This window comes from Pleurodeles waltl, chromosome 7 (genome assembly GCF_031143425.1).
Source record: "Pleurodeles waltl isolate 20211129_DDA chromosome 7, aPleWal1.hap1.20221129, whole genome shotgun sequence".
Classification (NCBI taxonomy): Eukaryota; Metazoa; Chordata; class Amphibia; order Caudata; family Salamandridae; genus Pleurodeles; species Pleurodeles waltl.
The window spans coordinates 1,329,054,710-1,329,068,882 of NC_090446.1; the positions used below are offsets into that span (position 1 = coordinate 1,329,054,710).

At 43.8% G+C, this 14,173-nt stretch overlaps 1 protein-coding gene across 1 annotated transcript in view; it reads left to right on the forward strand.

Annotated features, from left to right (window-relative positions):
* Positions 1-14,173, forward strand: part of GRIN2D (glutamate ionotropic receptor NMDA type subunit 2D) — a 1,291,669-nt gene that overhangs the window by 528,170 nt on the left and 749,326 nt on the right. The gene's annotated exons all lie outside the window — the stretch shown is intronic.

Consider the following 14,173-nt stretch of genomic DNA (forward strand, 5'->3'; position numbering starts at 1 on the left):
GTGGTGACTGCCACTAGGTTATATAAATATGTATAGATAGATATGTGTGTGTCATGAGAAGTTTCGGGGTGATCCGTCAAGCGGGGACCGAGAAAAGGGGAGGGGGCAAAAAACATGCATTTCCCATATTAATTTCTATAGGAGTTTTGAACACAATTACAGCCCAAACTGTTGGATGGAATTACACCAAATTTGGCAGAAAGATAGCTTTTGGTATACAGATTACACTTTCAGTTATTTGGTGTAAATCCATTCAGTAGTTTTTGAGATATTAAAGGGAAAATAAATTTGTATATCTCGGGCCACGGATCTTCCTTAATGACTTTGTGAATAATAAGAGCTTGTTCATGGATCTGCAGAGCTCCGATTGGGTGCCAAAATTTCAAACCAGGAAGTGTTGGTCCCCATCTTGGGACTCAACTTCATCCGAGTCCCAGGAAAAAAGTGAGAAGAAAGAAAAGGGGCCAGGGTTTGTACACCCTGACTCCTTAGCTCTGGTAAGCTCATGGCAAAAAATAAATAAAATCCAAGCGCAGGCTCCCACACTTGTTTTTATGAAGCCCCTGCGTAGGCCAGGTCCTGGGGGCATTTTGAAATAAAGGAGAGGAGCACATGGGACCCCACTACTAGGGTAGCTCTATAAAGGGACCGACCCGACATCGTGAGTCATGCCGGCTTACCTCAACCGTGACCTGGCCTGACTTGCAGGTTCGTCCCATAGAAAAGCTCCAGAGCCCCAGACTTCCAGGATTTCACCGGGGGCTCCTCGAAAGGCAATCCGACGACGTCGACTCAAAATTTCCTTGCTGTGGAGGGTCATCTGCCGTCGGAAGAAAAAAGCTCCCAAAAAAAATTACAAAGTCTGAACATAAAAAGTTGACGGGACTTCCCGTGCAGCGTATCCCAGAAGGGCTCCAGGGACGTCGGATCCAAATTCAGACGAAGATTTCCGTCCTGAAAAATCATCTAAGTCCGAAGGCAGAATTCTTCACTGAGGTCTCCTGCGATGCATATCCGAAGAGGGCTCCCGGGAGGTCGGATTGGATTGATGACTTTGTCCCGGTGAGGAAAATCTTTAAGAAAAAGACTAAGGCCCTCATTATAACCCTGGCAGTCCAAATACTGCCAGGGCTGACGGGCTGGCGTGAAGACTGTCAAATTATGAGTGTGGTGGGTTGGCCTCTGCCAACCCGCCACATCACCGCCTGTACCGCCAGGGCAGTTGCACAGCCGGCTGGAGATTAGCATCTCTGACCCGGCGGTCCAATGAAGACCGCCAGCGGTATCAAGAGTAGCCTTTCCACCAGGGTTTCCGCAGCGGTAGCACCACCACGTAAACCCTGGCGGAAAGGCTACTGGTTTCCGTAAATTTCTTTCCTGTCACTGGAAGACAACTCCCCACCCCCCCTGCAATCACAAACACCCCCACTACCCCACTTCCATACCAGACCTCCCTACCCCGCATACACACACACACACACACCCACACGCAACTCGCATACACTCATTTACAAACACTGACATACACACATTCACTCACATGCATCCATACACGTATTCACACAGACATTCCAACACGCACTCACTTCAACAATCATACACGCATTCAAACACCCATACACACAAGCATACACACATGCATGCACACACGCATTCAAACACGCATTCAAACTCCCATACACACACGCATACACACTTACATTCACACACACAGACAACACCGACTCACACATGCACACACAACACCCCCCACCATCCCACCCCCATCCCCTGTTGGACGATTGACTCACTAGGAGGTCGTCCGGCAGGGAACGGGAACAGTCACTTCCACGGCCAGCAGCGCCCCGACATCAGGACACCACCAGGCCATATTACAGGTTGTAGTACGTGGAGAACGTTTGGTGGGGCGAGGCCTGTGGTGGAACCGTCCATGCGCCTCTGACCGTCAGCAGGACTACCAGAGGATTTCTGCCCAAATTGTGGCAGAAATCCTTCAGTACTCGTAATATGGTGGTCGGAAGATCGCCAGCACTGGCGGCCTTCTGGCGCCCGTGGCTTCGGCGGTCTTGAGAAATGACCGCCAAAGTCATAATGAGGGCCTAAGTGCGAAGGTACATTTTTGACCGAGGCCTCCCGCTTGTTGTAGCCGGCCTTAAACTTTGACTTTACCACGGTCAAGGTGTGACCTGATATCCCAAGTGGCGCTTTTAGTTTCCATGCGCTAAAAAACATTAATTCGATAAAAAAATCATATCTCCGGCTCCCCTTATCCAATTTTATTAATTGTGGTGTCAAATTAAAGATACAAATATTTTCTATTTTTATAAATTGGTTTTGGATTTTTATACTGTTGCATGTGTTTTATTTAATTACTCTTTTGTCATATTTGAATGCTTTGCACACTTTGGGGGTCATTCTGACCCTGGCGGTCATCGAGTGCCAGGGTCGACGACCACGGAAGCACCGCCAACAGGCTGGCGGTGCTTCCTTTTGTATGCTGCGGTCGCCCAGCCGGGTCCCGGCTGGGAGAATCCTCCATGGCGGTGCTGCTTGCAGCGCCGCCATGGGGATTCCGACCCCCTTCCCGCCAGCCTGTTTCTGGCGGTTTTCACCGCCAGAACCAGGATGGCGGGAACGGGTGTCGTGGGGCCCCTGGGGGCCCCTGCACTGCCCATGCCACTGCCCATCCCAGTGCAGGGGCCCCCTAACAGGGCCCCAGAAAGATTTTCACTGTCTGCATTGCAGACAGTGAAAATCGCGACGGGTGCAACTGCACCCTTCGCACCCCTGCAACTCCGCCGGCTCCATTCGGAGCCGGCTTCATTGTTGCAGGGCCTTTCCCGCTGGGCCGGCGGGCACTCCTTTGGCGGGCGCCCGCCGGCCCAGCGGGAAAGCCAGAATGGCCTCCGCGGTCTTTTGACCGCAGAGCGGCCAAGTGGCGGTTCCCGTTTGGCTGGCGGCTACCGCCGCCAGCCAAACTCGGAATGAGGGCCTTTGTCTCCTAAGTTAAGCCTTGTTTCTCGTTGCCAAGCTACCAAGGGTTAAGCTGGGGTTAATTTATTGAGACCTAACTGGACCTAGTCGGGGTTAGTGGCCTATTGCCAAGCGTAGGTACCTACCCGCCCTTACCAATAATCCACTATCCAACAATAAATATTTAAGTTACATACTGAAAGGTGATTTCAATCTTTTTAATTGACAAAAACATTTTTCTTTTCAATTTGTACAGAAATATCTCATTCTAAGTGTATCATTCATCAAATGTAAAAAGAAGTGATCCTTTTGTGTTGCTATCATTCATCAAAGCCTAAATCGCATATCTCTCTATCAATTTCTCACTTTCTCTCTCTCTTTCAGGGTTGAGTGGTTAGATGGGGGTTGGCTGCAGGTTCTGGCCCCAGGCCAGGCCCTGTGGCCAACTCCACTGGGCATGGTCAAAGGTCATGTGCAGCGCAAGGTTGGGTGTTTATAGGGGGTTGGCTTTAGGGCTATGCCCTGCTGCCAACCGCCCCAGTGCACGGGCTAAGGCCTTGTGCAGAGGTGAATGGATTAATGTATAGTTATGAAGATTACATTGCATTTAAAAAAAAAATAGAAATTCAGTGAAAAACCACAGGTTACAGGGACGTTATAGTTAGGAAATAGAATGGGAAAAAACATAACAATTCACTTAAAAAAACAAAGGTTACTGGATCATTATAGTTAGGCTCACATTTTAAATGTAGAAAACCATATAAATCCACTGGTTATAGTTATCTCAATTAACTTTAACTCGGTGCCCAAGGTAACTATAACTCATGCCCTTGCCATGCACTGCTAATTACCCCACAAATTATTGCACTCATGACATCTTTGATAACATCATTGATAATATCAATGTAATTTTTGCAGTAACATTTTTGATGAAAAAACTGTGCATGGCTGGGGCGCAAGTTATAATTATCCTAGGACACAAGTTATAGTGACTTCAGATAACTCTAGCTGTAACAGGTTTACTCCCTAGAGGCAACATTTACCCCTGGCCTAGTGGCCATTTCAATAGAACAGACATTACACCTCCAATCTTACAAATACACTTTTGAGAGGGCAACAGAGAATGACAGAAATGTTTCATCTTCAATTTATAATATTCTAGATTAAAGAAACACATGTATACCCTTTTCTATATTTAAACCCCAGGGTTTTTTATATATAGTCTCAAGATTATACACACACACACCCTTGCACTGTAACCAGAGATTCCAATCTTCTTCTCTTTTTATGTTCTGCGTGCAGGCCAACTACTCTCATGCCGGTAATGTTACTATTTTTCTGCAAAAAATAGTTAATTTACATCCATATTCTTAATGTTACACCTATAGTCTAATAGTTAAAATTTCATAGTTAATACCCATGAATTAAGTAATTACAACAGGTTTTTTTAAATGCGCAGTTTCAGTCTGTTTGCACATATTTAGTCCTACATCATAGATCTTGCATTTCATACAGGTGTTATTCATTTATGTAACCAATTAATACCATACCTATAGGTGGTAAATGACCTCTTTCTGCAGGGCCACCTCTGATGTTTGCCTTTTGCTGAATGCTCTATTTTGGCTGCCTGTAGAACTCTATGTACTTTACCTCTGCTACCGAATAATAACATGCCTGTGCTCCCCCTTTTGGCATGTTGAAAGTGACATGCCCCTAACTGGCATATTTAATTTACCTATAAATGCCTACTGTACGGTACGAAGTGTATCCACAGCTTGTCAGTTGAATGTCACTAGTGGACTGCAGCACACATTGTGGTACCCACTACAGCGACAGTACAAACATGACTGCAGGCCTAACAGTATAACCAGACTGTAGCAGCATACAAACTGCAATTTGACCTGTCAAACTAAACTTCCCTAAATAGGCCTTGAAGCCCACAAGGCAGGGTGCATGTTAATTGAAAGTAGGACATGTAGAAATGTAATGTCAACATGGCCTTAAAGTAACTAATTCCCAAAATCCTAATACTGTATCTCTGGAATAGGACTAGCTAGAAATAAATACTGTTAATAACTAAGCATCCAATTCAAAATGAGAGCTGTATTTTTAAGAAATATTAAGGAAAATTAAGTTACCTTTTCCATACCCGAAGTTCCTTAACGTTAAATTTGCATTTGCGCTCCCACTTCTGCCAGCCATTAATTAGCATTTCGATAGTTGTGAAAAGGGTGTGAAATATATCCCAGGAGCAAACAATAGTTGACCTGAATGGGCAGAGATGACTTGTCTGAACCTGACAGAATATGAACTATGGGACTGTGAGCATCCCCTCCTTTTTGATATTAATCTGTCATATCTTGCTTGAAAGAGAAATCCTGCTTACACATCTGCTGGGTTTGCATATACTCTTTGAGGTGCACTGGAATGGAAGGAAAACAGGATGGCAAAGTAATTGTGTTCCACTGCATGGTTACTGAAAACCCTACTTTTGTTCTACCAGACGTCTGTCTCTAGCTTTATTGTGAATACAGTGACTTTCCAAAGTTGAATTTTAGTGTTACATGTGGAAGGACACTAGAAGTCCCATAGTATATTTCTCACACACGCCACCAGCCCTCAGAGCTCATGTTAGTGTGGCTGTAGATTTTCACTAACTTGAAAATGCCCGAAAAGGATATGGTTGACCTTTATAGTGTGTGACCATGAGTAATTACCACCCACTAGCTCATGCCATGCCAGACCGCCGAAGCCGTAATGAGGGCCTTAATTTGTGACAGGTAATGTTCCTCATGGGGAGGTGGGAGGGTGGCCTCATAAAATGTGAGGTAAGTAGCATTGCAAGGTGAGACTTATAGTTTCTTGAGATAACTATAACTGCTGAATTTCTATAGTTTTATGTGTGCAAAATCTGAACCTAAATATACAGTTCCTGTAACCTTTGTTTTTTAATGAATTCCTAAGGTTTTTTAAACCCTATTTCCTAACAATAACATCCCTGTAACAGTTTTTTTTCAGTGATTTTTTAGGGCTTTTTTAACGTAAAGTAATATTTATTTACCATACTTTATCCCAACTGCTGCCATGCAACAGCCTGCCATTAACCCCCACATGCACATGCAGCCCAAATGCAGACAACCTATGGACCCCCTTCCTGTGCCGCATCCCCCTTCACTGCACACTTCACTTCTGGCAGGGAAACAGATGAAAAGTCAGCTCCCAGCAGGTGGGAGCATTTTTGTTGCTCCCATCCACTGTGAGCGGACTTGGTATTTGCTTCCGCTTGGTGGGATTTTTTAAATTGCCCCGCCATGTGAGAGCAAACACAGCTTTCCCTGACCGCACCATTGCGGGCAGGTAATCCGCTATGTCCAGTGGGTGGGCTTCCGGGACATAGCCTGAGCCGGCCCTGGGGGATGGAGTCCCGAGGACCATCAATGGCTCAGGGAGTGGGGCTGCAGGTGCCTTCTCCTCCTTTACATATCTGACCAGGCTCCAGGGGATTGGGTCTCCTGGGATGAAATTGACCTGGGAGGAGGGGCTGCATGCCTTCCTCCCCCTTTGTTGTTAGGGTTGGGTTCCGGGGATGAGGTCCCATGGGCTGAAAGCGGTTCTGGGAGTGGGTCTACGTAGCCCCTCTCCATTTATTTAGCAGCTGTGCCCCGACAATGGGGTCCCCACGGTCGAAAAAGGTCTGGGGAGGGGGACCACCTGCCCCACTGCCTTTTTTACTAAGGCCAGGCTTCAGAAGTTGGGGTCCCTGGAGCTGATATTAGCCTAGGAGGGGGCTACGCAGCCCACCTTCCCTCTTCTAAAAATCAGACTGCCCTGGGAGATGGGGTGCCTGGGGCTAAAATCGGCCTGGGGAGGGGGCCACCTGCACAACTCCCCCCAAATATACCTATTTATCCCTCCCGGGACCTGGTCCTTCCGGGTCTGTAAAAAAAAACAAGCACAGGAAACTGCAATTTTAATAAAAAAATTGCTTCCACTGAAAATTTCCAGCAAAATTAAAAAACGTTTTGGTCCCCAGGTGGGGTCTTTCTATGACCCCATCACCAGGCCTGAGGGGTCAGGGTATTCCTACCCTGCTCCCTTGTGGTTTATTATGCCTTTTTTCTTGGGATTTTGCTGTGTCAGAGTCCCAAGATGACTACCACTACTTCCTGGTTGAAGTGATAGCAGCCAATCCAATCAAGGAATTGCTATTGACGCATGAATATTTTTCTTTAATGACTCCAAAACAACTGAACAGTTTTATACCCAAGTACAGAAAGCATTCTTTCTGGACCAAGATCTAGCTCTCTGCCAAATTTAGTTTAATTCCATTCAATGGTTCAGGTTGTAGTTCTGTCTAAAACCCCTATGGGAAATTGCGTGGGGATGTATATATCTTACTTGTGGTTGCCAGTAGGTGGTGATTGTTAGGACCTAGGAAAATCATTTTTTGTTATGCTAATAACTTTGGCACCATCTGACAAACCTTCATTAAATTTTCAAAATTAGTTTGCCACTCACTTCAGCTGCTGTTTGGAAACTTTCGGGATGATTCGTCATGCAAGGGTCGAGAAAAAGGGGGGGTTCCAAAATGTGTTTTCCCCATGCAATATATATATATATATATATATATATATATATATATATATATATATATATGTATATATATACACATACACACACACATATATATATATATTCACATTCGTCTATTGTATTATAAGGGCAGTAATATGTGTGCAGCGAGTTTGGTCTTTTTGTTAAATTGAATTACAAGAAAATCTTTGATTTACTTATTTAATAAATATGTATGGAAAATGTAATGACAGGAAGGCAGCATTCAGTGAAATATGTATCAACTTGAAAGATGTTATTCACAATTAACAGAAGTGTTAGAACCACTTGGCTGTGACATGCATTGTAAGGAAAAGGGAGAGGAAGGAGATACATTTGAATGGTAAATCATATTTAGAAATGTAACAAATGTAATTCTCTGTGAATTTCTAAGAGTATTGTTCATATCGTTAATTAATTTCTCTATAGTCTTTGGCCCTTTTAGTATTTTAGTAAAGAAACTGTGCACATTGCATAAGCAAAAGATCTATTAATGGGCATGGTTCTTGAATGTCATGGACAGACTTTTGTCTGACGTGTTGTGTCCTAAATATTGTTTCCGAAAATGGTGTCCCATATGCGTTAATATTAGAAACTCTATGCCTAATGAGATGATACTAGTGTAAACAACGTTTTTGTCAGATGATGATTAGTTCTCTTCTATTCTCTGCATTTCTAAAGAGCACGGCAACCCGTGTGGTCCTCCCAGCATTAGGCAGAATGTGCATACCCTATTTCACATAGAGATTAGGCAAATAGCAGATTTTTTAGATGTTGTCCCTCCTTTTACACTCTTTCTTAAGTTCCTGTATGTGAGTCTTGAACCAGGGGCTCCTCAGGCTGACCGGTCACTTTAGTGAGTTTTGAGTGGTACAAGCCTGTCTAATGAGGACTTAATACAGTCATTGAATAGTGGACTCACCTCTGAGATTTTGTTGCCTTGCTTGGCTTTAGAATTTGAAAGCATGAGCACCAAGTGACGGAATCTAATTTTGACCAGCAGCGATCTAACCTCCGTGGATGAGAGATGATATTTTGACGTATAACCCTTTTAATGACCACTGCACAGTCTGTCCATTTAATGCTACAATTTTTATGCTGTATTCGACATGCTCAAAACGTTTCAAGCAATCAGTCTGGGTTAGAACTTTGGGATGTGTGTAGAGCGCTCCATTAAGGGCGTCCTGTGTCATCTGCCTTAGGAACATTCTTTTTCTAATTGTTTCTATGAGCAGAGATGTTTTGACAGTTTGCGAGTTTTTGCTTCTCTTTTTTCAAAATTTGTCGCCTGAGTCAACCCCTACTTACATCACTGGAAATGGCCTGATTGTGATTCTTTAAAAAGTCAGAAATGTACTCATGTAGATTTACTCACACTTTTCAAATACATTTTTACATTTTGGGATTTAACAGAGGATTCAAGGGGCCCTCTATAAGAATCAGAGACATTTTTTGAGGAGTAGTTCTGAAATTTTTAGCTGAATCTTACGTTCCTCATACATGTATAAATGCTGTGGGTGCACATGTACAAGTGCATAATTGCTTGGCATTGAGCTTTAAAATTCTTTTTCCATGGGGCAAAAGCCTTGACTATGGAGAAAGCTCTACCCCCGCCGGGTTTAGAGATGCTCCCTGCCATTCCCATATTGAAATAAATCTCCAACAGAATTCAGGATTGATAGGTTTCTTACAAGTGCTTACAAATGCCCTGAAAAGCCCACCCACGCAATGCCCTTAGAATTAGACCTCCTAGTACACGATAGATGTGTAACAGTATCAATAGGTACATTGTTTTGGGGGTCTGTTGTCTGTTCTAGTGTCCGCTTTTCCCCGAGGCTCTTGAAGAAGGGAGCTGTCTCTTTTACTCAGCCTAGAACATGCTGTGATGGAAACCTTTGCCTGTTGTTTGGCTTTGCTGCTTTTATTCATTTGATGTGCTCACATGCAGTGTTCTGCATCTCCCTGTCTCTCACCCTTCTCTCTCTCATTCACACAACCTCTATCTATTACAGTGTTTCTCCTGCCTAGAAAATCTGTGTTTTTGTGCATTTGTCCCTCTCCATGGGCCAGATGTATTAAAAGGTTTTACCCATTCTATGTCTATGTGAAAATGTGTTCGTACATATGGCCCCATATGTCTTGTTAGATTTGTCTTGTCAGCGCAGAGCTCATGTAAAGCCAAAAAGGTTTAAAAGTAGTATGGAAGGAGGATCTTTGGTTCATCCCTTTTGTTAAACTTCCTTATACCAACTAGATTGAGTAGAAATTAAATGTGTCTATCCAAGAAGTAGTTTAGTTGCTTATACGTCATAGCCACCTTGTTAAATCAGGCCCAAATCAAATGCAGTCGGAATAGGCTTTGCATGGCCTAACCCTTGGACAAACTTGGCGGGAATGGGATTTACAGTTCAAACACTGAAACATGAAAAAGAAGAGGTTTTGAAATTGTAATTTTAAGTTTGGTACTTAGTTGTGTTCAATTATTTTTTTTAGGGAAAAGCACTGGCTGGACATTGTTTTGCAAAGTGTTATAGTGTGCATTGCAGAGTTTTTTTTTAACTCATACCACTTCCCTGAGTAAAGCATGGACTGCTCTGCCTCCCTACCCATTGGTAAAGTGATAAAGGAGTAAAGGAGTGCAGTTAGTACTACTTTTAGGCCCAATTGTTAGAGGGCCCACAGGCTTTGGTGCCATAAATCTTTTCATCTTCTCAGGGAAGTGCTTAGACACTGGGATTTGGGGTGTTTGAATCTAAAAAACATTGAAATGCAGGGTGGAGGGGTGAGAAGACCAAGGTTCAGCATAGACTGTGCCCATGAGTAACAGGGCCACTACTGATTTGCATTAGGTGGTTCTCTGCCTAAAGTGAGTGAAAAACAATGGGTCTGAATGCTACCCGAAGTGATTGCCACTGGTTAAACTATTTTCAAGCATTCATCCCATTTTGGGGTGTTTGATTGTCAGTAGTGTGCCTGGAAACGTGATATTGATACAACTTTCTAGGCCTAGTAATGTAATTGTTTGCGAAACCCAAATGTAGTACATTTGCACCCATTCAAGAGTACTTCTGTGGGTGCAGATTTACTACTTTTTCGGTAAACTGATCACTATATATATATTTTAAACCCTGATCCTTCAGCCACCAGATGGGTATCTCTGTCTTGCTCTCTTTATTTCCTGTTTACAGAACAGGTCACTGTTTTAACTTTCATTCTTTGCTCAACAGGATTAAAACTGCCCCAGAAATAACAGGCTCAACTACCAAGCAAGCATTTATTTGGGAAAGTGTCACACCCCAATCACTCCCCCTAAAGCTATCTACCTGGATCTTCTTTATGGGCATTTGATAGGCAGCAACTGTGTTAGCCTCCCTATAAAGTCAGTTCAGATCTCATGACTGATGGAGCCATGGTAAGCACAGATCCCATGACAATGAACAGAATGAGTATGTTATATGCAATGGGCTAGCGGGTGCAGTGCAGTAAAGAAGCAAATGGCTGAGCTGCTGTTGTGCAGTGGTGATTCTGCTGTGTAATATGTTGACTGCTGCCTGACTTTCCCAAGGGTCCCCAGCACGCCATCCCAGTTAGGGATAACAGCAGTGTATAGAGTATATACTGCTTCCTTTTGGATTATACAGTGTTTGAGAATGGTGCTTTTCGGTGTATCACAAGTACATACACTACATTGATGCTGCCCAGTGGTAAACCAGCTGATGTGATCAAGATCATTGTAAGACACATGCACACTGCACATGAGGGACACCTCTGTACGTGATCACTTTCCATATGTGCTTGTGGGGAGATGGGGAGATGGTGTTGCGTCAAGTCTGTTGCACTGGGTCAAGTGTCAATCAGGTAGAAGAGCTGCTCGAAACAGCTGCCTAGATGTTTATGTGAGATTAGAAACAGTTCTGTAGCAGAGTGAGGATCAGCAGCACAATGGCATACCAGTGGTAAGGCGTGGCAACCCTGTTCTCTGGTGTAACTGATGATTTTTTATGTTTATAAAACAAAACTGGTTGTGCACATGATGTGGGGGTGAGTGATCCGTGTGAAGGGGGAGGTTGTGGGTTTTGGCAGCCTGACAGCAGTTACTGGGCAAGGGTTCTAGAAAGGAAATAAATAAACGGCCTGGGTCACTAATGCCATCCATCCCCATATCTTTGGGCACATAGATTCTCATAGTTCTTTGGAACTTAGAGAAGGCACATTATCAAGGCTCACAGGCAGAGGAATTTGCTTCCACTTAGGAAAAACAGCTGTAGTGTTTTTACAAATAGAAGACTCGCACATTGGTAAATATGTATGCAGCTTGCCTTCAGCCATAGCCTCAGTAAAAACACAAGAGAACTTTCTAATACCATTGTGGTGGAAAAGCAAAACATACAAAAAAATTCCAGTACTCTTGCAACCCTCACAGACTAACAGTCAATAGTGGAGGCATTCTTACGCCTCTTACCCACTAGCACTATCGTTCTGCCAATAGCACTCTCACACCCATCATAGCCATAGGCACACACTAGCGGAAGCACTCTCACAAACCTCATAGACGCATTCTCGAGGCAATCCTAGAATCATCTGCTGAGAATACCTGCAATCAGGTATTCTCGGCTCTCCCTACCCTACATACATAAATAACATTAAGGCACAGATCAATGTGTGTCATGGCGTAAAAACATCGTAGAAATGCTGGCTGGATCTCCACAGCCAAGACTTGAATTTTGCAGGTCTTCTTAAGAGCATGGACAAACGTGAGTGTTTTTAGTAGCTGAACTAGGATTGAGAGGGCTCATAACACAAGGCGGTTTGAGGGGACTAGGATGTTTTGTGGAGCACCGCACAGAGTGACAACTGGTTAGTAGATTCTGGTGTTCCATGGGTGCTATAGACCATAAATTGCTTCAAATACTTGGGACAAGGACATTGACCTCTTCCCCGTTCTAGGCAGAAACGACCTCTTGCCCCATTCTAGGTCCGGAGGTCGTCTTGTTACAGTGCTTTTCACACCCATCAGCCTAATGGCTTTATCTCAGTGACGTAACATTGGCCGCCACATCCCCCCATTGTCCGGGGGGGCTGGTAAGCTCCAGGGCCGCCCCTCTGCACAGAACCCTGGCCTGAATCCTCCTGATTGAGTCCGAAGGGGGGCCCCTCCAGGTACCTTGAAGGGGGGACCCCTCAATTTTCTTTACGCCACTGCTTCATCTAACCATTTTGTGCGACATCGTGTGAACTGCTTGATACATAACCTACACATTTGTAAGTCAGCAATTGGATCCGGGCAAAGCATTACTTTTGTTTTCTGCAATAATTCATGTCCAGTCTTAAGAATAGTTCCCCAAAGACTTACTGGTGCTGCTTCTCTGCCATTCGTATCCCATGCTTTACTTTTGTGAAACCAACAGCCTCAAAGTGTTGGACCAGATTGTAATCCAGGAACTTTGCTTTTTCATTGTATGCATGTGTTATATATATGGAGTGTGACCCAGGCTAGAAAGCAAGAAAGGAGAACAGGAGATGTTTGACTTTACATGCGCACTGCAGGAGGTTAGGGAGGAGAGGGAGGAAGGTAATTATGTGAGGAAATGTGTTTGGTCTACAGGGAAGAATTAAGTGAGGTCAATGGAATGGGTGAAGGACAGAGGACTGCGATGGTGGACCACTTCAGGTCGAGGTGCAGCCAGAGCCTTTGATGCAACGTCTGTGTTTGCTTTATGATTTTGCTTCTCTCTGCTTGTCTGGAGGGTTCCCCCATTCTCAGACTCTGGCATGTCCACGTGGTCGTATGCCATTTTGACCAGAGCTAACCCCTTCTAGAAGTAAATTTTCACTCTTTACTCTCATGCATAGTTGTCTTGAAAGTTTTCTGTGTAATGGGCATACTTAGAGCATGCCCTTTCTCTGTGTTTGTAGAGGTATTTCATGGCTGACCTCTCTTTAAAAACTGGACAGGATTTAAAGAAAACAAAATACTGGGGAGTTATCACTCAGTGATTTGCTGTTAATATTAGTGACACAGGCTTATGAGTAGGTGAGTATCAAAGGACATTCTAAAAGGTTCCCGAGCATGATAGTCAAATAAGCTTGCAATTGGGACACGACAGTGCCAGCTACATTTATTGTCCAGTTTCTAAAGTGCCCAGTTATACATGTGTGCATTTTATGTTATTGTTATAATTAAGGATGGATGTAATTCAGTTAATTTTGTGTAGCCTACTTATGTGAAATTATTGCAAAAGTACTCAAAATCATGCATATTTATGTGAGGCAGAGTATAGTTCAATAAGGTTTTATTGAAGTAACTGCATCTTAGATAATAAAGTATGTATCGCAATAACTAGGACAATGAAGCACAACAAGATAAAAATTGTGACAAGGAGAGTGAAACATAAAATAACACTCATATTGTCACTAAGATCGTTAAGAATAGTTCCTACCTAGGTTATGTTGGAGCACAGCATGTTAAGCTCTAATTCTGCCCTTCAGGTTCCCCTGGGAAGACATCATCCCTCACACCTGAGCAAGAGGCCTGTAGTCTACATAAGCAGCCGCAGCGAAGCACTCAGCAATCAGCATACAGTTGTGG